Below are 19987 nucleotides of genomic sequence, written 5' to 3'. Positions count from 1 at the left end.
AAAGATATATCATCTGAAAAATAAGAAAATTTTAAAATCAATAATATATATATAACAAATTTATATAATAGTACTTAATCTTTCCAATCAGAACATCCATTATACATTTGATTAGTCACGCTTCCAATTACAATCTCATATTTGAAAGATATATCAACTGAAAAATAAGAAAATTTTAAAATAAATAAATAAATAAATATATATATATATATATATATATATATAACAAATTTATATAATAGTACTTAATCTTTCCAATCATAGCATCCATTATACATTTGATTAGTCGCGCTTCCAATTACAATCTCATATTTGAAAGATATATCATCTGAAAAATAAGAAAATTTTAAAATCAAATACATACATACATACATATATATATATATATATATATATATATATATATATATATATATATATATATATATATATATATACATACATAAAAGACAGATACCAGATCACAAGGACAATAATGCAAGAGAAGGAGCATCATTTCACGTGACGATGGGGCCCAAAAGCGTACCCGGCTGAGATGATAATATTCTCTTTCTATTTGAAATCCGAAGTTTGAAGTCCGAAGATCTCTATAAAAACAGACATTATCAGTTGAGAAAAGTAGAGAAGAACAAAAAAAAGAAAAACCAAAAAAAAAGTTAAAGAAATCACTCTTCAAAAATCCCTAGCATAAAAAAGTTCTCTGTAATATAAAGTTTGTACTAAGTTTGAGAAGTTATATTTCTGTAAGTTTTCGAATTACCCGAAAGGGAAACTTCACTCCGTTAATTATGTATGTTTTCATATTTAAAATCTAGTAACTTCCCATATATATAAATTATGTTTGTTTATTTTGATATGTAAAAACTGTTTAATATGTTTTCTTTAACATGAATTTATGTTACTTAGTATATGGTTAGTCTCTTAGCCCCTAAAAAGCATAGATGGATTAACATGTAAATTCTAGGAATCTGACAGGTCATGTTGAATGTTCTTAAGGTAGAACTGTTAATGACCATATCCAGGGTGTGGTTAAAGAAGACTGTAATTAGGAACTAAAGCTAAGTGAAAGAAATGAACAGTAATAATAGATTCAGAAATAGACACAGTCCATAAAAAATAAAAAGGAAGAATACTAGAAACTTATACTGAAAACTACATAAACATAACAAGGGAGTAAAGGAGTACTGAGTAGAACTTCACAATAGAAAGTTTTATCGAAAATTTAACAAATTTATAATAACTAACCCCACTCTTTACTGAAATAACCAACCATTATACATATTTAAATAATCCCCCTAAATATTTGGTATCAGAGCAAGATTGTCCAGTAAGACCTATATTTGTATATGAAAAGACATATTTATTTTAAAACAATAATTGCCATAAATAAAAATCTAATTTCTGAAAGACAATATTTAAAATTATTAAAATTATATAAAAAATCACTAGAAAATCATCTAGCTACTTTAGAGTTACGATTATCTTTAACATATTTATATAAATTTTTATTAAAAACACTTCAGATAGCAGTAAGACAAGAAAAAAGTAAAGTTAGTTTAGATATAGATCACGTAAATAAAGAAATTAGAGAACCTATAGCACAGATAAAATATTTTAAAAATAGTTCCTGTTACAATAGCCCTATAGGATAAATATATATGAGAAGACCCCATAAAAATACTAAAGAATATCATAAGGTTAAACAAGAATTATTAAGTTTATTTTTCGAATATACAAAATATTTAGAAGAAATAAAATTCGTTAATACCTAGAAACTAAATAATATACTATTTTTCAATTAAAAAATCAGAATACAAGTTATTAAGACATCTTAGATCAAGAAGTATCCAGATTAGAGGCTATAAGTTCTATGAGACAACATCTTTTTACTAGAAGTGTAAGAATAAATTATTGGTATTTATATAGAGAAATAGAAGAAAAACAAGGATTACAAAAAATAGCAAAAACCTATAATAGAAACTTAAATATTTATTTACAAAGACATATAAACGAAGAATATATAAGCGCTTTACAGTGAGAATTACAAGAAATTAAAAATAAAATTTACATTTTTACTAAAAGAATAAAAGACCATAGGAAACAGTATAAAATAACAACTTTAGGATAGAATATAGTAAAAATAGCTTCTCTAAAAAACCTAGAATATTTAGATTTACAGTTAAATATTGAAAAGAAATTTAAAAGGCTAAAAGACGATAGTGTAATAAAGTGTAATTTTGAAAACGAATTATATACTACAGAAGACTCTCAATATAATACCCTAATAGAATAAATAATAAATTTTAGCGAAAAAATTAGAGAACATAATAATAAAATTAATAATATTAATTGGTGAACAAGAAGAAACTCAAAATAGACAAAAATAATTTTTCAACAAAATAGAGAGTAATTTAGATTATATAAAGGAACAAGAAATTGAATTAAATAAAAAATTAAGCGAACTAAAAAACAAACAAAAAGAAGTAAATAATATATAAATTGTAAGAATCAAGAGATAAAAACAGAATTAGCATTTTAAAAGAAATAGTTCTTTCATGATACACTTAGTTGAAACTAAGACACACAGAGAAGCTATTACGTTAATACAAAAAAGAATAACTCTTCCAACAGATTACAAAGAGTTTAATCCATCTTCAAAATCAGATCAAGTTATCATAAAACAAAATACTATAGTAATAACACTATTTTTACAAATAAATAACAAAATAGATAAAATTATGATAAACAAAATAATATAATAATAACACTATTATTACAAATAAATTACAACTTTAAAATTAAATTTATCATAATTTTTATCTATTTTGTTATTATTTGTAAAAATAGTGTTATTACTATAGTATTTTGTTTTATGATAACATGATTTGATTTTGAAGATGGATTAAACTCTTTGTAATCTGTTGGACGAGTTATTCTTTTTTCTATTAACATAATAGTTTCTCTGTGTGTCTCAATTTCCATTAAGTGTATCATGAAAGAACTATTTCTTTTAATAATGTCAATTCTGTTTTTATCTCTTGTATTCTTATAATTAACATATTATTAACTTCTTTTTGTTTGTTTTTTTAGTTCGCTTAATTTTTTATTTAATTCAATTCCTTGTTCTTTAATATAATCTACATTATCTTCTATTTTGTTGAAAAACTATTTATGTCTATTTTGAGCTTCTTCTTGTTCACCTAGTAATTTTATAATTTTATTATTATGTTCTCTAATTTTTTCGCTAAAATTAATTATTAAGTCTATTAGGGTATTATATTGAGAGTCTTTTGTAGTGTATAAATTCGTTTTCAAAATTACACTTTATTACACTATCGTCTTTTAGCCTTTTAAATTTCTTTTTAATATTTATTTGTAAATCTAAATATTTTAGGTTTTTTAGAGAAGCTATTTTTACTATATTCTATCCTAAAATTGTTATTTTATACTGTTCCTTATGGTCTTTTATTCTTTTAATAAAAATGTAAATTTTATTTCTAATTCCTTGTAATTCCCACTTTAGAACGCTTATATATTCTTCATTTATATGTCTTTGAAAATAAAAATTTTCTGGTATATATAATTGATTTTCATATATATTTAAGTATTCTATTATAGCTTTCTAATCTCTGTTTTTCTTCTAGTTCTCTATATAAATACCAATAATTTATTCTTACACTTCTAGTCAAAGGATGTTTTCTCATGGAACGTGTAGCCTCTAATCTGGATATTTCTTGATCTAAAGTGTCTTAATAACTTGTATTCTGATATTTTAATTGAAAATAATAGATTATTTACTTTCTGCCTATTAACTAATTTTATTTCCTCTAAATATTTTGTATATTCGAAATATAAACTTAATAATTCTTGTTTAACCGTACGATATTCTTTAGTATTTTTATGGAGTCTTCTCATATATATTTATCCTATAGGGCTATTGTAGAAGGAACTATTTTTAAAATATTTTATCCGTGCTATAGTTTCTCTAATTTCTTTATTTACGTGATCTATCTCTAAACTAACTTTACTTTTTTCTTGTCTTACTGCTATCTGAAGTGTTTTTAACAAAAATTTATATAATTATGTTAAAGATAATCGTAACTCTAAAGTAACTAGATAATTTTCTAGTGATTTTTTATATGATTTTAATAATTTTAAATATTGTCTTTCATAAATTAGATTTTTATTTATGTCAATTATTGTTTTAAAATAAATATGTCTTTTCATATAGAAATATAGGTCTAACTGGACAACCTTACTCTGATACAAATATGGACTATGTCCATTCATGAATCTATTATTACTGTTCATTTCTTTCACTTAGCTTTCGTTCCTAATTGCAGTCTTCTTTAACCACACCCCCGATATGGTCATTAACAGTTCTACCCTAAGAACATTCAACATGACCTGTCAGATTTCTAGGAATTTACAGGTTAATTCATCGATACTTTTTAGGGGCTAAGAGATAAACCATATACTAAGTAACATAAATTCATGTTAAAGAAAACATATTAAACATTTTTTACATATCAAAATAAATAAACATATTTACATATATGGTAAGTTACTAGATCTTAAATATGAAAACTTACATAATTAACGGAGTGAAGTTTCTCTTTCGAGAAATTCAAAAACTTACAGAAATATAATTTCTTCAAACTTGGTACAAACTTTATATTATAGAGAACTTTTTTATGCTAGAGATTTTTGAAGAGGGATTTTTGGCATAACTTTTTTTTTTTTGTTTTTTCCTTTTTTTTGTTCTTATTTTTTTTCTCAACTGATAATGTCTGATTTTATAGAGATCTTCGCATTTCAAATTGAAAGAGAATCTTATCATCTCAGTCGGGTATGCTTTTGAGCCCCATCGTCACGTGAAATAATGCTCCTTCTCTTGCATTATTGTCCTTGTGGTCTGGTATTTCTTATATACTTTTAAGCATGTCCCAACAGTTTTTCCACAAATGTGTGGTAGTGAGTAAAGTGGGACTCACAGATTGACTAAAGAGGCATCCCTCGTGATTGCAGAATTTTTTTACAGAATACTATAATGTATATTTATATTATTATTATTATTTTCTCTTTTTTTTAAGTGTTTAAATTATGCAATGCTATAGAATCAAAACTCATCCCAGAGTCATCATCATTAGGATTTTGGGCAAATTGCATCGTCTCTAAGTAATCTTCTGAGTTTTCTTGACTACTTTTCTGGCTTGGAATAGGGCTTGGGTATTTAATAATATGTTTGTCTTGTTCCTATTTTTGTTTGAGTAGTTTTTCTACTGTTTTGGTAATAAGAAATTCTATGTCTTTAGTTTTCTGGAATTTTTTAGTTTTCTGTTTCAGATTTTGGGTAAAAAATAGTGGTAGTCTTCGTCTATTCTAGGATGAAGATGAACTTTCTTCATTTTCACTTTTTGACAAAGTGACAGCCATAAACGGATTTGATAAGTCTACCGGCTACCGGTAATCGGACTAATTGTATCTTCATCCGATACAGTGGATTTCTTAACATTCAGTGGGGAATACACACCCATGTTATCCATTTTTATTAGGGAAGGAAAACCCGGTATCTGTCTGAGTTTGTACATCTTGTTGAGTGTGACCTTTGCTTTCCATTCTTCGGAGTTTTTCCCTGAGCTTGGCATTTTCTTGCGTTAGAGCTTCATTTTTTAGATTTAGCCTTTTAAATGCTTCGGTCATGGATGAGCAATGATCACAGAATATTACTGTGTCTGTATTCTTTTGGATGTTATATTATGGAGTTTTATCTGAATTTTGTCTAAGGAATGGAGAAATATAGTAATTTGGTCCTAATATCCCTCTAGCATAGTCTAAAGCTTCTATAAAATTATTAAAACCTTTAAAACGAGGTTTTTTGAAACCTTTAATAGAGTCAAAGACTTCTATCCATGTCTGAAAAACACCATTTGTTTTACCATGAATTACCACATAATATTTAAATTTATTTTATTTATTTTTGTTAGAAAAATAATATCCTAAAGCATTAAAACAACAATTACATATTTAGTGTCTTTTTTATTATGTGCTATTCATATATTATCTATGAGGCATGTTTGTTGTTTGTCTAGTTGGCAATTAGACAAATGTCTGAATGTCCAGTTAGACGATTCATATACTATTAAGTTTTGTTGTCCAAACTTCAGTATTTTTATTCTGACATCATCAATATTGTCTAGAGGTCTAAAATGTAAATTTGATAACATTGTCTGTTTGTAAGAGTTTGCAAAGTTAGGGGTTAAAGGTTGAACTCTGTTACCCTTGTCTGATAGTAATGGTCTCATTTTGTAAAATTTAAATTTTTGTTAGTGATCTAGTTAATTGATCGGCTATATGATTATAATTTCCTTTTATATGCTCAAATACTATAGATTGATGAATAGATATAGTATCTAAAAAATTTAACCATCATCTTTTACTATCACTTTTATCATTAATTTTCTGAAAAAAATTTAATTATAGATTCACAGTCTCTCCTTACTACTCCTTACTAATATCTCTTGTTTATTTAAAATGTATATTCTAAAACTATTTAGGTCATATATTACAGCTAGATTTCAATGTCTATGCTAGCTTTTATTTCCTTTTTCTTTATATTTTTCACTTTGGTAGGCACATATTCTTTCTTCTTTGTTAGGACTATATTTATGAGATCTGGCTTTTAATACTGCTCCCTATCCTTTTAAACTATCATCTGTTTCAATAATTAAATAATCTGATTCTAAAGGCATATTAAGATCCGAAATATTTCTTATTTTATTCTTTATTTTTTGTACTAATTTTATATCTTCTATATTAAAATTCCTCTGTCCTTTGCTTCCTATCTTAGAATATAATAGTCCTGCAAGTTTTCCTAAATCTTTAATAAATGGTCTGACATAGTTTATTATTTCTAAAAAAATTTGTAAGTCATTTAAACTATTTAATCTATCTGGCATATCTAAGATTTTTTTGGCTATATGAGGTTGCAGTTTAATTTTTTCTTCTCCTAATATAATTCCTACAAAATTTATGTAATTCTTACATAATTTCATTTTCTTTTTACTAATTATTATCCCATTATTAACAAATAACCTAAACACCGTACGTAAATGTCCTAAGTGTTCTTTATATCTTTAGTGAATACTAATATATCATCTAAATATACTAAAACAAATCTTTTGTATTAATTCATTTTTCTTTGAAAATTGGAGGCGCAGTTTTTAAACCGAATGACATGACTAACCATTCAAGATGTCCTTCTGGACATGTAAAGGCTGGTTCATTCAATACTATCCGGATATTCTGTCTATGAATATATGTATCTTAAATGTAGAGAATGTTTGCCCCAAAAATGTTCTTAGTTTGGTTCACAAATTTCATTAGTCATTATATAAAGTGACAGAAAATAAACAGATCAAACTGATACTATAAAAAATATCTAAGATACATCAATGTTCATGTGCAAAATATAAAAGTATTACAAAATTCAATGTTCCATGTGTGCAATGAAAAGTTGAAATAAATGATACTTAAATGAAAAAATAAGAATCATCAAACTAAAGAAAAAGATACGAAAATGAGTGAAAATGTACATACCATGGGTAGTGTTGATCGAATAATTGGAGGTGTCATCTTTCTACCTTTTTTCTTTGCAGAATTTCTCTTACTAGAACTTGAATTTGTCATGACTATCAAATCATGTGACTTTGATGTTTACGCTTCTAAAACAAAAACAAGAGATTTGTTAGAAGTTAGAATGATATTGTAAACAAAAACAGTAGATACACAAAAAAGAAAAAAAATGAAGAAATCAGAATGGAGAAGATGATAAACCTATTTCGGGCTCTACTCTGAATGAATAAGGATATGTTTCTTTTGAATTTCAAATTTACTTGAAATTGTTAACTGAAAATTTTAGTGGGAAAAATTTTGAGGAATGGGAAAGGTCTAATTATTAGTTCCAAGGTAAAAAGTTAAAGAAGTATCGGTTAAGTATCATGGGTATCAAAAAGGAATTTTCGAATTTTAATAAAAGAGTAGAAAAATATTGGGAATATGTAAAGTAAAATTGTGTAGTTAAGTTTGGTGCAGGAAGGGATGGATCAGGGAGCCTATGGGTGTACATGATCGAGTTAATTATCAAATCAAATCATTTGTGTCGAAATTTTGAATTCACGAACCAAACCAATAAAACTCGGATTTTTCAACTTTGGATTTTTTCGAATTTTCAAAGTTTTTCGGTAAAGTATTCGTAAAAACATATAATTTACTTGTGCTTCACGTATTTCTTTAGTCCTACCAAAATGCAACTATCTAAGTTATTTCTCAAGAAAATAACACCAAATATGATATGATTAATTATGACACTAAAATATCCAATAAAAAATAGTAATAATAAAATCGTGTAAAATAAATATTACAAATTAATAAGTCATAATGAAATGGATCATAATTTAAAGTACTAAATCATGCTAAAATAAGTTTAGTAGGTAATAATTACATGACTACATATTAAAAGAAAGTAAAAATTAGATCATGTATTTTAATTGTCTAAATCTATGTAAAACTAAAAAACAAATATTCAATATTATTGTCATTCTTAGTGTTGAATTGATTTTTTTAGCATTAATATTAATTTGATTTCTATTTAAACTTTATTATAATTACCAACAAGTATGGACTATAATCTTTATTAGATCATTAAGAATTCTAACTTCCAAACATGAATTAAATATATTAAAAGATAAAAACTATGCAAAAATATAAGAGATATTTAAAAATTATATCAAAGTAAGTATTTTTACGTATAAAATAAAAATTTAAAATTATATATATAATGTCGGATTGATTTGGTTTCGGGTTGATTTTTTTTAATTGAAACCAACCCAACCCAAATATAGTCAGATTTTTTTTTTTGCAACACCAAATCAAGTCAAATCAAACAACTAGTCAATTTTTTTTTTTAATTTGACTCAAAAATTATAGTTTGATTTGATTTTCGGTTCTATTTTATATGCTCCTAATGGAGCCCATTTTTCATTTATGTATGATCGCACTTGCATGAATGTATTACGGCTCAAATTATTTATTGTAATTTTTTAAAAAATTGACTCAATATATTTATTATTCCAAAAGTTTTAAGATAAAATTAATTTCTTTTTCAATTTATTCTTAGTAAAATTGTTCTTGAATACTAGAAATGTCTCAATAAAATTACTATTTAATAAAAAATGACTTTTTAAAACATAAATTAAAATAAATTAATCAAAGAAATCATAATTAATATTTTTTAAATAAAAATACTATAGATAACTTTGACACAAATACTTTAACATATTAATAAAAGTTGATAGTCCCCACATATTCCATCACACGCTCAACTTTATATGCTCCATTATGAATCATAATTTGTACTATATGGTATAAATATGTCTCTTCCCTTTGCAGCTTTGTTTACTTTTACTAATTCTTTTTGTAAACAAAGTCATAATATATTTTATCCATCAATCTTTTTGTTTTTCCAACGTCACCTAATCTCCCTTTTGTTCTTATTTAAATCAAGTCAAAGGAAAGTAGGATATCAAACCAATAAAGTTTCAACCTAACTTAATTTTAAAATTTAATAATTCATATTTATTTAAAGAGTATGAACTCTAGTTAGTAATTTTCTATCTTCAATTTTTTCTTTTTTATTTCTAAGAAACAATCTTCCTCTCTTTAGAGGATTTCTTCATTAAAAAAATTTAATTATGCAAATTAAACTACAAAATTTATTTTTTTAATTTTTTTCTCATCATTATCAATTGAGGATAACTTTTTACCCCCTAGAACATGACTTTAGTAAAAGCAGATAACAAGATTTATAATATGCATTTGGATTATGAAATTATACAAATCCAAATTAAAAAAAGGTGAATTGAATTCGTTCGATCGTTGTTAAGAGAAAAATGATATTCTAAAAGGATTCTTACGGAAGAGGGAATATATTTTTTGTTGTCTTTGAGTTACTAAAAGTGATTTCTATTGAGACAAAGAGTATCTTAACATACATGTGTGTCACCGGTATGGAATAAATATTTTGCAAGAAAAATATTTTTAGTAAAAAAAAGTTTATTTTAATTTTAAAATTCAAAAAATATCACGTAAACTAAGATAAAAGGATCGAATAATAAATTTCGAAAAAAATGAAGCATGATTTTTTTTTCTTAAAAGTGTCAAAAGAAGAAAAGCATATAGCATTGGTAATGGCTGATGAGAGCACTCGATCATCAAGAATATCACACTATAAAAGTAATATCTGTCACGACCCAAATTGGGCCACGACTGGCACCCACACTTACCCTCCTTTGTGAGCGAACCAACCAAATTTAAGCCTTAACATTTCGATGTACTATCAACATAAAGTAATGCGGAAGACTTAAACTCATTAATAAAAACCAATTCAATAACTATTATTACCCAAAATCTGGAAGTCATCATCACAAGAACATCTACTTCAAATTACTAAATCTAAGAGTTTCTAAGAAGCTAAAAATACATAAAAGCTAGTCCATGCCGGAACTTCAAGGCATCAAGACATGAAGAGTAAGATCCAGTCCAAGCTAGAAGCATTAGCTCACCCTGATATCCGGAGTAATGAAGACTGGCTAGAGTGACTGTTGAGTCGATGATGACGGCACGTTTGCTGTACTCCACAATTAAACAAGAAGAAAACATAAATGTAGGGGTCAGTACAAAACACGGGTATTGAGTAGATATCATCGGCCAACTCAAAATAGAAATCAATATATACCAACTAATATCATAAAATCAACTATGATACTCAACATGTAGCAACAACAAGTACTATGTCATAATCAATTACCCTCAAGTTCACACATGAGGACTCAAGCCTCAATACCATACTCATTTGGGAATTATGTTCATTAGATTGAGTATATTAACATTTTTCAAGATTCATTATCTTTATTTCTCTTGTGTCGGTACGTGACACTCCGATCCCCTACATCTACGTGTCGGTTCGTGACACCCGATCCACTAATTCTATGTGTCGGTTCGTCACACCCGTCCCACTAATTCTATGTGTCGGTTCGTGACACCCGATCCACTAATTTTATGTGTCGGTTCGTGAAACCCGTCCCACTAATTCTATGTGTTGGTTCGTGACACCCGATCTACTAATTCTATGTGTCGGTTCGTGACACCCGTCCCACTAATTCTATGTGTCGGTTCGTGACACCCGATCCACTAATTCTATGTGTCGGTTCGTGACACCCGATCCACTAATTCTATGTGTCGGTTCGTGACACCCGTCCCACTAATTCTATGTGTCAGTTCGTGACACCCGATCTCCTAATTCTATGTGTCGGTTCGTGACACCCGATCCACTAATTCTATGTGTCGGTTCATGACACCCGATTCTCTAATTCTATGTGTCGGTTCGTGACACCCGATCCACTAATTCTATGTGTCGGTTCGTGACACCCGTCCCACTAATTCTATGTGTCGGTTCGTGACACCCGATCCACTAATTCTATGTGTCGGTTCGTGACACCCGATCCACTAATTCTATGTGTCGGTTCGTGACACCCGTTCCACTAATTCTATGTATCGGTTCGTGACACCCGATCCACTATTCTATCCTGGTACCGGAACGTGGCACCTGATCCCTTAATCTCCTTCTATCAATTCATCAAGCCTTCTTTCTTACCAAGGCATCATCAATCTCATTATTTTAGTTCGTCACGCCTTCTTTTATACCAAGGCCTCATCATTAACAAAGAGATTAGGGTTTTTCAAGATTTGGGATTTAATAACTTCATCATGCTTATATAATCACAATTATATAATTACATTCATGCAAGCATACAATTAAGCACATAGCAGGGTTTACAATATTATCAATACATATCATTAGCTATTGAGAGTTTACTACGAATATCGTAAGAGAAACCATAGCCTACCTCCACCGAAGACTAGTGATCAAGCAAGAATTTCCCAAAGCCTTGTGTTTTTCCTCTTCGTTCGTCTCTCTCTATCAATTCTCCTTCTCTCTCTTTCTGTTCTTTTCTTTTTCTTATTCAAACCCTCTTTCTTTTACCCTAATTAGCATATAATTAAGAATAAAAGATGGCAATAATAACCCACTAATTTACTCAAGGTTATCTCTTTTAACCCCCAAGTAATTAGACTTATTAACATAAACCCACTAACTTTATAATTAAAGTAGGAATAGTCCAAAACGTCCCTTAAAACGTGTAAAGAAATCCAACCCAGACTGGAATTACGCAACCTGTGATGGCCCGTCGTGCCTGCGACGGTCCGTCCTGCAGGTCATCGCAAGGTTCAAAGACTCAATTTCCACCAAAGAGTCTGTGACGGTCCGTCCTGCCATTCCGTTACGAAGTTCAGAGAGTCAATTTTCAGTACCCAATTTCAGAATTTCTGTGTTTTGAAACGAGACCCCTCGACGATCCGTCGTGCTCATGACGGTCCGTCGTGGGTTCCGTCGTCTCAGCCTGTTTTTCTAGAAATAAAATCTGCTGCTCAAAACGACTAAACAGATCGTTACATTAGATACCAATTTACCCATCATTCGTCCCCGAACGATCACAAGAAGGAAAACAAGGGCAAAAAAGAGTACCTGAATCTGTAAACAGGTGTGGGTATCTTTCTCGCATATCAGCCTCTTTCTCCCAAGTGGCTTCTTCGACTGGTCGATTCTTCCATTGAACTTTGATGGATGCAATCTCCCTTGATCTCAACTTGCGAATTTCTCTATCTAAAATAGTAACAGACTCCTCCTCATAAGACAAATTCTCATCAAGGAAAACGGAATCCCAACGGATGATGTAGTTTCCATCCCCATGGTATCTTTTCAACATCGACACATGGAATATCGGATGTACTCCGGACAGCCCTGGAGGCCAGGCTAACTCATAAGCCACCTCCCCTACTCGCTTAAGTACTTCAAAGAGACCAATGTACCTTGGGCTTAGCTTGCCTCTTTTACCAAACCGCATCACCCCTTTCATTGGCGAAACTTTCAACAAGACTTGTTCACCCTCCATGAACTCTAAGTCTCTAACCTATCGATCTGCATATTCTTTTTGCCTATTTTGCACCACTAGAAGCTTTTCTTGAATAGATTTCACTTTATCTAACGATTCCCTCAGAAGGTCAGTACCCCAAGGTCTAACCTCAAATGCATCAAACCAACCAATAGGGGACCTACATCTCCTACCATATAATGCTTCAAATGGAGCCATATCAATACTTGAGTGATAGCTATTGTTGTATGAAAACTCCGCTAAGGGTAAGAAGTTATCCCAATGGCCACCAAATTCTATCACACACGCACGAAGCATATCCTCCAACACTTGAATCGTTCGCTCAGACTGATCATCGGTCTGAGGATGGAACGCATAACTAAGGTCCAACCTAGTACCCAATTCCGCATGCAATGTTTTTCAAAACTTAGAAGTAAACTGCGTACCTCTATCTGATATGATGGAAAGTGGAACTCCATGCAATCGAACGATTATACATCTTGGCTAACTTCTCGGCATTGTAAGTCACCTTAACCAGGATAAAATGAGCAGACTTAGTTAACCTATCAACAATCACCCAAATAGAGTCGTACTTACCCATCGTCTTTGGAAGACCAACTACGAAGTCCATTGCGATTCTCTCCCATTTCCATTCCGGAATGAGCATTCTCTGAAGTGTTCCTCCGGGCCTTTGGTGTTCATACTTTACTTGTTGACAGTTTGGACATTTGGCAATAAAATCCACAATATCACGCTTCATTCTACTCCACCAAAAGTGTTGCTTTAGGTCACGGTACATCTTGGTTGCACCCGGATGTATCGAATACCTTGAACTATGAGCCTTTGTCAGAATAGCGTTGATCAAATCATCAACGCGGGGTACACATACCCTTCCTTTAATCCTCAAAACACCTTCCTCATCGATTGTCGCTTCTTTAGCCTCTCCTTGCAACACTTTATCTTGGATTCGGATCAATTCTTCATCATTAAACTGCTTTCCCTTAATCTTGTCAAGGAAGGAAGATCTTGCCTCCACACAAGCTAAAAATCCTCCCTTCTCCTTTACTTCTAATCTCATAAGGTCGTTAGCTAGAGTCTGAACCTCTCTAGCCAATGGACGCCTAGAAGCTTGTAAGTGAGCTAGACTTCCCATGCTTCCCACCTTTCTACTTAAAGCATCCGCTACAACATTCGCCTTCCCCGGATGATACAAAATGGTGATGTCGTAGTCCTTCAGTAGTTCCATCTATATCCTCTGTCTCAAGTTCAAATCTTTCTGAGTAAAGACATACTGTAGGCTACGATGATCCGTATAGACCTCACACTTAACCCCATATAGATAGCGTCTCCATTGCTTTAACGCAAACACTACCGCTGCCAATTCCAAATCATGAGTTGGATAGTTACGTTCATGCACCTTTAATTGTCTTGAAGCATAAGCAATCACATTCTTCTCTTGCATTAGCACTGCACCCAAACCCGAATAGGATGCATCACAATAGACAATGAAATTCTTACCTTCCACTGGCAGGGTGAGAATTGGTGCAGTAATTCGTGACACCCGATCCACTAATTCTATGTGTCGGTTCATGACACCTGATCCACTATTCTATCCTGGTACCGGAACGTGACACCCGATCCCCTAATCTCCTTCTATCAATTCATCAAGCCTTCTTTCTTACCAAGGCATCATCAATCTCATTATTTTAGTTCATCACGCCTTCTTTTATACCAAGGCCTCATCATTAACAAAGAGATTAGGATTTTTCAAGATTTGGGATTCATTAACTTCATCATGCTTATATAATCACAATTATATAATTACATTTATGCAAGCATACAATTAAGCACATAGCAGGGTTTACAATATTATCAATACATATCATTAGCTATTGAGAGTTTACTACGAATATCGTAAGAGAAACCATAACCTACCTCCACTGAAAACTAGTGATCAAGCAAGAATTTCCCAAAGCCTTGTGTTTTTCCTCTTCGTTCGTCTCTCTCTATCGATTCTCCTTCTCTCTCTTTCTGCTCTCTTCTTTTTCTTATTCAAACCCTCTTTCATTTACCCTAATTAGCATATAATTAAGAATAAAAGATGACAATAATAACCCACTAATTTACTCAAGGTTACCTCTTTTAACCCCCAAGTAATTAGACTTATTAACATAAACCCACTAACTTTATAATTAAAGTAGGAATAGTCCAAAACGTTCCTTAAAAACCCACTAACTTTATAATTAAAGTAGGAATAGTCCAAAACGTCCCTTAAAACGTGTAAAGAAATCCGACCCAGACTGGGATTACGCAACCTGTGACGGCCCGTCGTGCCTGCGACGGTCCGTTCTGCAGGTCGTCGCAAGGTTCAGAGACTCAATTTCCACCAAAGAGTTTGTGACGGTCCGTCACGCCCGTGACGGTCCGTCCTGCCATTCCGTTACGAAGTTCAGAGAGTCGATTTTCAGTACCCAATTTCAGAATTTTTGTGTTTTGAAACGAGACCCCTCGACGGTCCGTCGTGCTCATGACGGTCCGTCGTGGGTTCCGTCGTCTCAGCCTGTTTTTCTAGAAATAAAATCTGCTGCTCAAAACGACTCAACAGGTCGTTACAATATCTTATCCTTTTTATATATTATTATATCTAAATTTAAAAAAAATAAAAATTAGCTGCGAATATTATTATTGCACTTTTAGTATAAGGCAGAAGCACTCCTCTAGTCTTATAATATTTTTGGATTTAATTTTTCCGTATTGTGTATATGCCCTAAACTTAGGTTATGATAGAATTTTGATATAGGTTTTTGTGATGTTTTTTTTCTGTAATTTTGATCTAATGGTGTGAACGTCTACAAGAATAATAACTTGCATGTTTATGTACACTATTAAATTAAATAAAGAGAGTGTGTAAAATACAAAATTTAAAACTATAACAACTTCATAAATAAAGAAAATATATACAAAATATTAAAAATAATTTTATAGACATTAAAATAAGTGAATTAGAAAGTAATTAAAATAGATTGTGGAAGAAAAAATTTCACTTTATCCAATATTCCAAACGTTTTCTGTTAGTTCATTACGGATATATTTTAATAAATAACGGAACTATTTCTTACACTTTATAAAATTTAAGTTTTTCTTATACTTTATAAAGTGGAATTTTTTCTTACACTTTATAAAGTGAAGAAAAACTTACATTTTACAAAGAGGAATATTTTCAAATTTTGCTCTTCTTATGAGGCTTTTATAGTGTTTGTCATATAATTATATTGATTTGACATATTACAAAAATAAAAGGGAAAAGGGTTTGATATACCCCTCAACTTTGTCATTTGGAGCTGATACACTCCTCGTTATAAAAGTGGGTCATATATGCCCTTACCGTTATACAAACGGCTCACACATATCGCTACCGTTACAAAATGGCTCACATATATCATTCATTTAACGGAACTTAAATAATTATTTTTAAATTTATATTTATTACTTATAATTTTTAAAAAAAATTATTTAGCGGTATATATGATTCTTCTATAAAAGTTCAAGGTATATTTTAATTTTTTTCATACATAAATTATTTTTTAACTTTTTTTATTATAATTATTTTGAGTTTCTTATTCTTTTTTTTTCTTTCGTTCCTTAGTTTAAAGGGAAAAAAAATTAAACTATCTTTTTGTGTGTATTGTAATTTAATTTCGTATTCGAAAAAAAATTTGGTCATCTACAATAAGTTTTACAAGAATATTAGTGAAACACAAATAAATTTGATTATCAAAATAATAATTATAAATTAGTCATTGAAACCAAAAAAAGCCAAAAAAAAATATGTTTGATGAGGATTAAATTTACTCATATGGATTATATTTTTTAGAAAAAAATAATAAAAAATAAGATTGAAAATTATTATTTTTTCATTCCCGTTAGAGGAAAAGGGTATATGTGAGTCATTTGTTTACAAGTAGGGGTATAAATGAGCCACTTTCATAACAAAGGGTATATCAGCTCTAAATGACAAAGTTGAGGAGTATATCAGACCCTTTTCCCAAAATAAAATAATGATTAGACTATGTATTTTTTTACCTTTTTTATTCTGAAAGTCCATCCAAGCTCTATTTAAGGACATTTAAGCATAGCACATTCAACATCTCTAGTCTTCTATTATTCTTCATTTCAATCACAAAATAATGTCTTCTTAACCAAAAGTTAGAGCTTCAATTTATTGGGATAACAAAATTATACATAATGGAAATACCGTTTATTATAATCGGCCTACCAAACACAATGCTAAATATTCAATTAGTATCCGATATCATATATTTCTTTCACCAATTTATACAAGAATGGGGTATAAATAGCATTATTATGATTATAGTAGGAAAATACCTACTTCATTTTTATCACAAAAACAAGTAAATTTTGCAGAGTGAATTATCTATAAAGAGTTGACCGACTTTCTAAGGATTTCAGATGATTACATAGATCAAATCAAGTTAACGATACTTGAAATCTATGTTAGAAAGTAGTCTAAGACTAGCCAACAATCTTCTCCTTTATCGGTCGATGTTCATCCCCAATTAGAAAATCACAATAGCGTTGATGGATTTTCGATGACTCAATCTACTGATTTTTCTAACATGTCTCATTAACAAAATATTCTTACTGCTCGATATGATTTTGATTTGAACAAAACTATCAATGAAAGTGACTGGTAATGTTCAATAATTATATTTCGATTATTATTTGTTCATTTTGTGTATTATTTATTAATTATATGATTTATTATTATTATTATTATTATTATTATTATTATTATTATTATTATTATATATTTTGTATTGGTTTACTTCAACCAGGTAGGAATATTGCTCCAAGTTATGGACTAGATAATCTTTTTGATCAGTCCTCACAGTTTGAAATGACGAAAAATATTGGGACATTCTCAAATTTTTATGCCTCGCTTATTTTTTATGTAAATGACTATCAGAATGTCCAACACTTGATTTTTATTTAAGTAAGTTAATTGCATGTCATAAATACTTATATTTTTTTGCATATATAGGGAAAATATCTCAATTATATGACAAATACAACAAAAACTTCATAAAGAAAGCAAAATAAAATATTCCTTTATGTAAAGTGTATATTTTTCTTTCACTTTATAAAGTGTAAGAAAAAGTTTCACTTTACCAAGTGTAAGAAAAACTTTCACTTTATAAAATGTAAGAAATAGTTCCATTATATATTAAAATATAAACGCTATGGAATTAAAGGAAAACGTTTGAAATATTGGATAAAGTAAAAAAAAATTTCTACTAAACCTATTAGTTACTTTTTAAACTAGTAACTTATTTTGGTTATTTTTATTTTTTTTTAACTTATTTAGATTCCCAATTCGGCCAGACATGTCTGACCATTAAGATAACTATATATTCTTTATTTACTCTTTCACCATACAAATTAATTTCCATTTTTTTTTGGAACACTTTATCTTTTAGAGATGTGTTGATTTGAACTAATTTAGATAAAATTTAATATATAATAATTAAAATGTGTCTATCTAAATTTAAATTTAATTAAATTTAAATATAAATATTTATTTAAATGTACCTATCTATATTATTTAGTTGAATTTCAATATCAATGTGTGAGTTTAAATTACTAAAATTTATTACTAAAATTTATTTCTCCAACAAGGATGAACAAATTACCAGCCAGCCAGCCAAACACTGCTCAGAAAGCCATTTATTGTGAAATTCTGTTTTTAACACTGTAGTACTCAAATATTCCAGACAAATCTTTAGCATGCAACACTCAATTTTTACTGCATGTATAATTATCGAAAGAGGTGAATCTAGAATTTCAGAAAAACAGATATATTATTGTTTTAAAGATTAGATTTAAAATTTTAGAGAAAATGTACAAGTACCTCCCCCTTCATCTATGCTTGAAATCTTAGAGACACACTTATATTATATTAAGGTCCTATTATTCCTGTACTTATTTTATAAATAATTTTCTACCGCTTTTCGATCTACGTGGTACTAACTTGAAAAATAAAGTCAACCGTGTTGGGTCCATAAAATAGTGTCACGTAGGCTAAAAAGGAGTAGAAAATTAATAATAAAATAAGTTCATGAGATAATAGGATCTTATTATAGTATAAGTGTGGCTCTGAGATTTCGAACATAAGTTGAGGGGGTATTTATACATTATCCAAAATTTTATAATGATGATAACTTGACGAACAAAAGATAATGAATAACATTATTATAAAACATAGCATTAGTTTATAATTATAACTAACGAGACTTCATATTTTAAAAACGATCTGTAATAGCATCATTACTTAGTATTACTAGGGCTTAGAGATCCAAGTTGTTGCAAGGAATCGAACTTAAGACCCAGTTGTTTAAAATAAATGCTCAGAACAATGAACAATCTGATCATATTGAGCATGAGTTCATTCTAAAGTCTTTAAGAATTATACAAATAATATATCGAATTTAGTTGAATAACCATAGATTTTCGTGATCCATTTTTTATATGTAAATTAGACCCTAATTATCAACAGAATTTTAAATTTATGAATTTTAGATTCTAATGTAAAGAAAGTTATTAAATTATTGAATGTCAATTTGAAGTTATATAGAATTTATTTTTTCTAATGAAACATAATAATATTTCATTAGTAATCAATACATAAATAATTTCTATACTACAAATCTCACTCAACTATTATGTGAAATAAGCTTAAGAGTATGTTATTAAGGGATAAAAATATCAGAAAATCACAATGATATAATCTTTTTTTAAAAAAATATATAAGTAGGAATTTGTTTTTATTTATTTTTTTGCAAACAGACTGGAAAACAACAAATAGTGTTGTGCAAAATAAAACAGTACAAATGATCTGATTTGTTGGGTGTCATGTC

The 19987-nt window shown here is 29.4% G+C and overlaps 1 long non-coding RNA gene across 1 annotated transcript; it reads right to left on the bottom strand.

Moving 5' to 3' along the window:
- Nucleotides 1-227: 227 nt before the first annotated feature.
- On the bottom strand, nt 228-8002 carry LOC112941161 (uncharacterized). The gene is made up of 3 exons (XR_011220273.1): nt 7837-8002; nt 7600-7724; nt 228-587 (listed from the first exon to the last, which is right to left on the bottom strand). It is a non-coding gene; the product is annotated as an uncharacterized lncRNA (long non-coding RNA).
- Between the last annotated feature and the right edge of the window lie 11985 nt (nt 8003-19987).

This window comes from Solanum lycopersicum, chromosome 3, assembly GCF_036512215.1.
Source record: "Solanum lycopersicum chromosome 3, SLM_r2.1".
NCBI classification, from domain to species: Eukaryota; Viridiplantae; Streptophyta; class Magnoliopsida; order Solanales; family Solanaceae; genus Solanum; species Solanum lycopersicum.
This window is presented reverse-complemented; position numbering and strand designations above follow the sequence as displayed.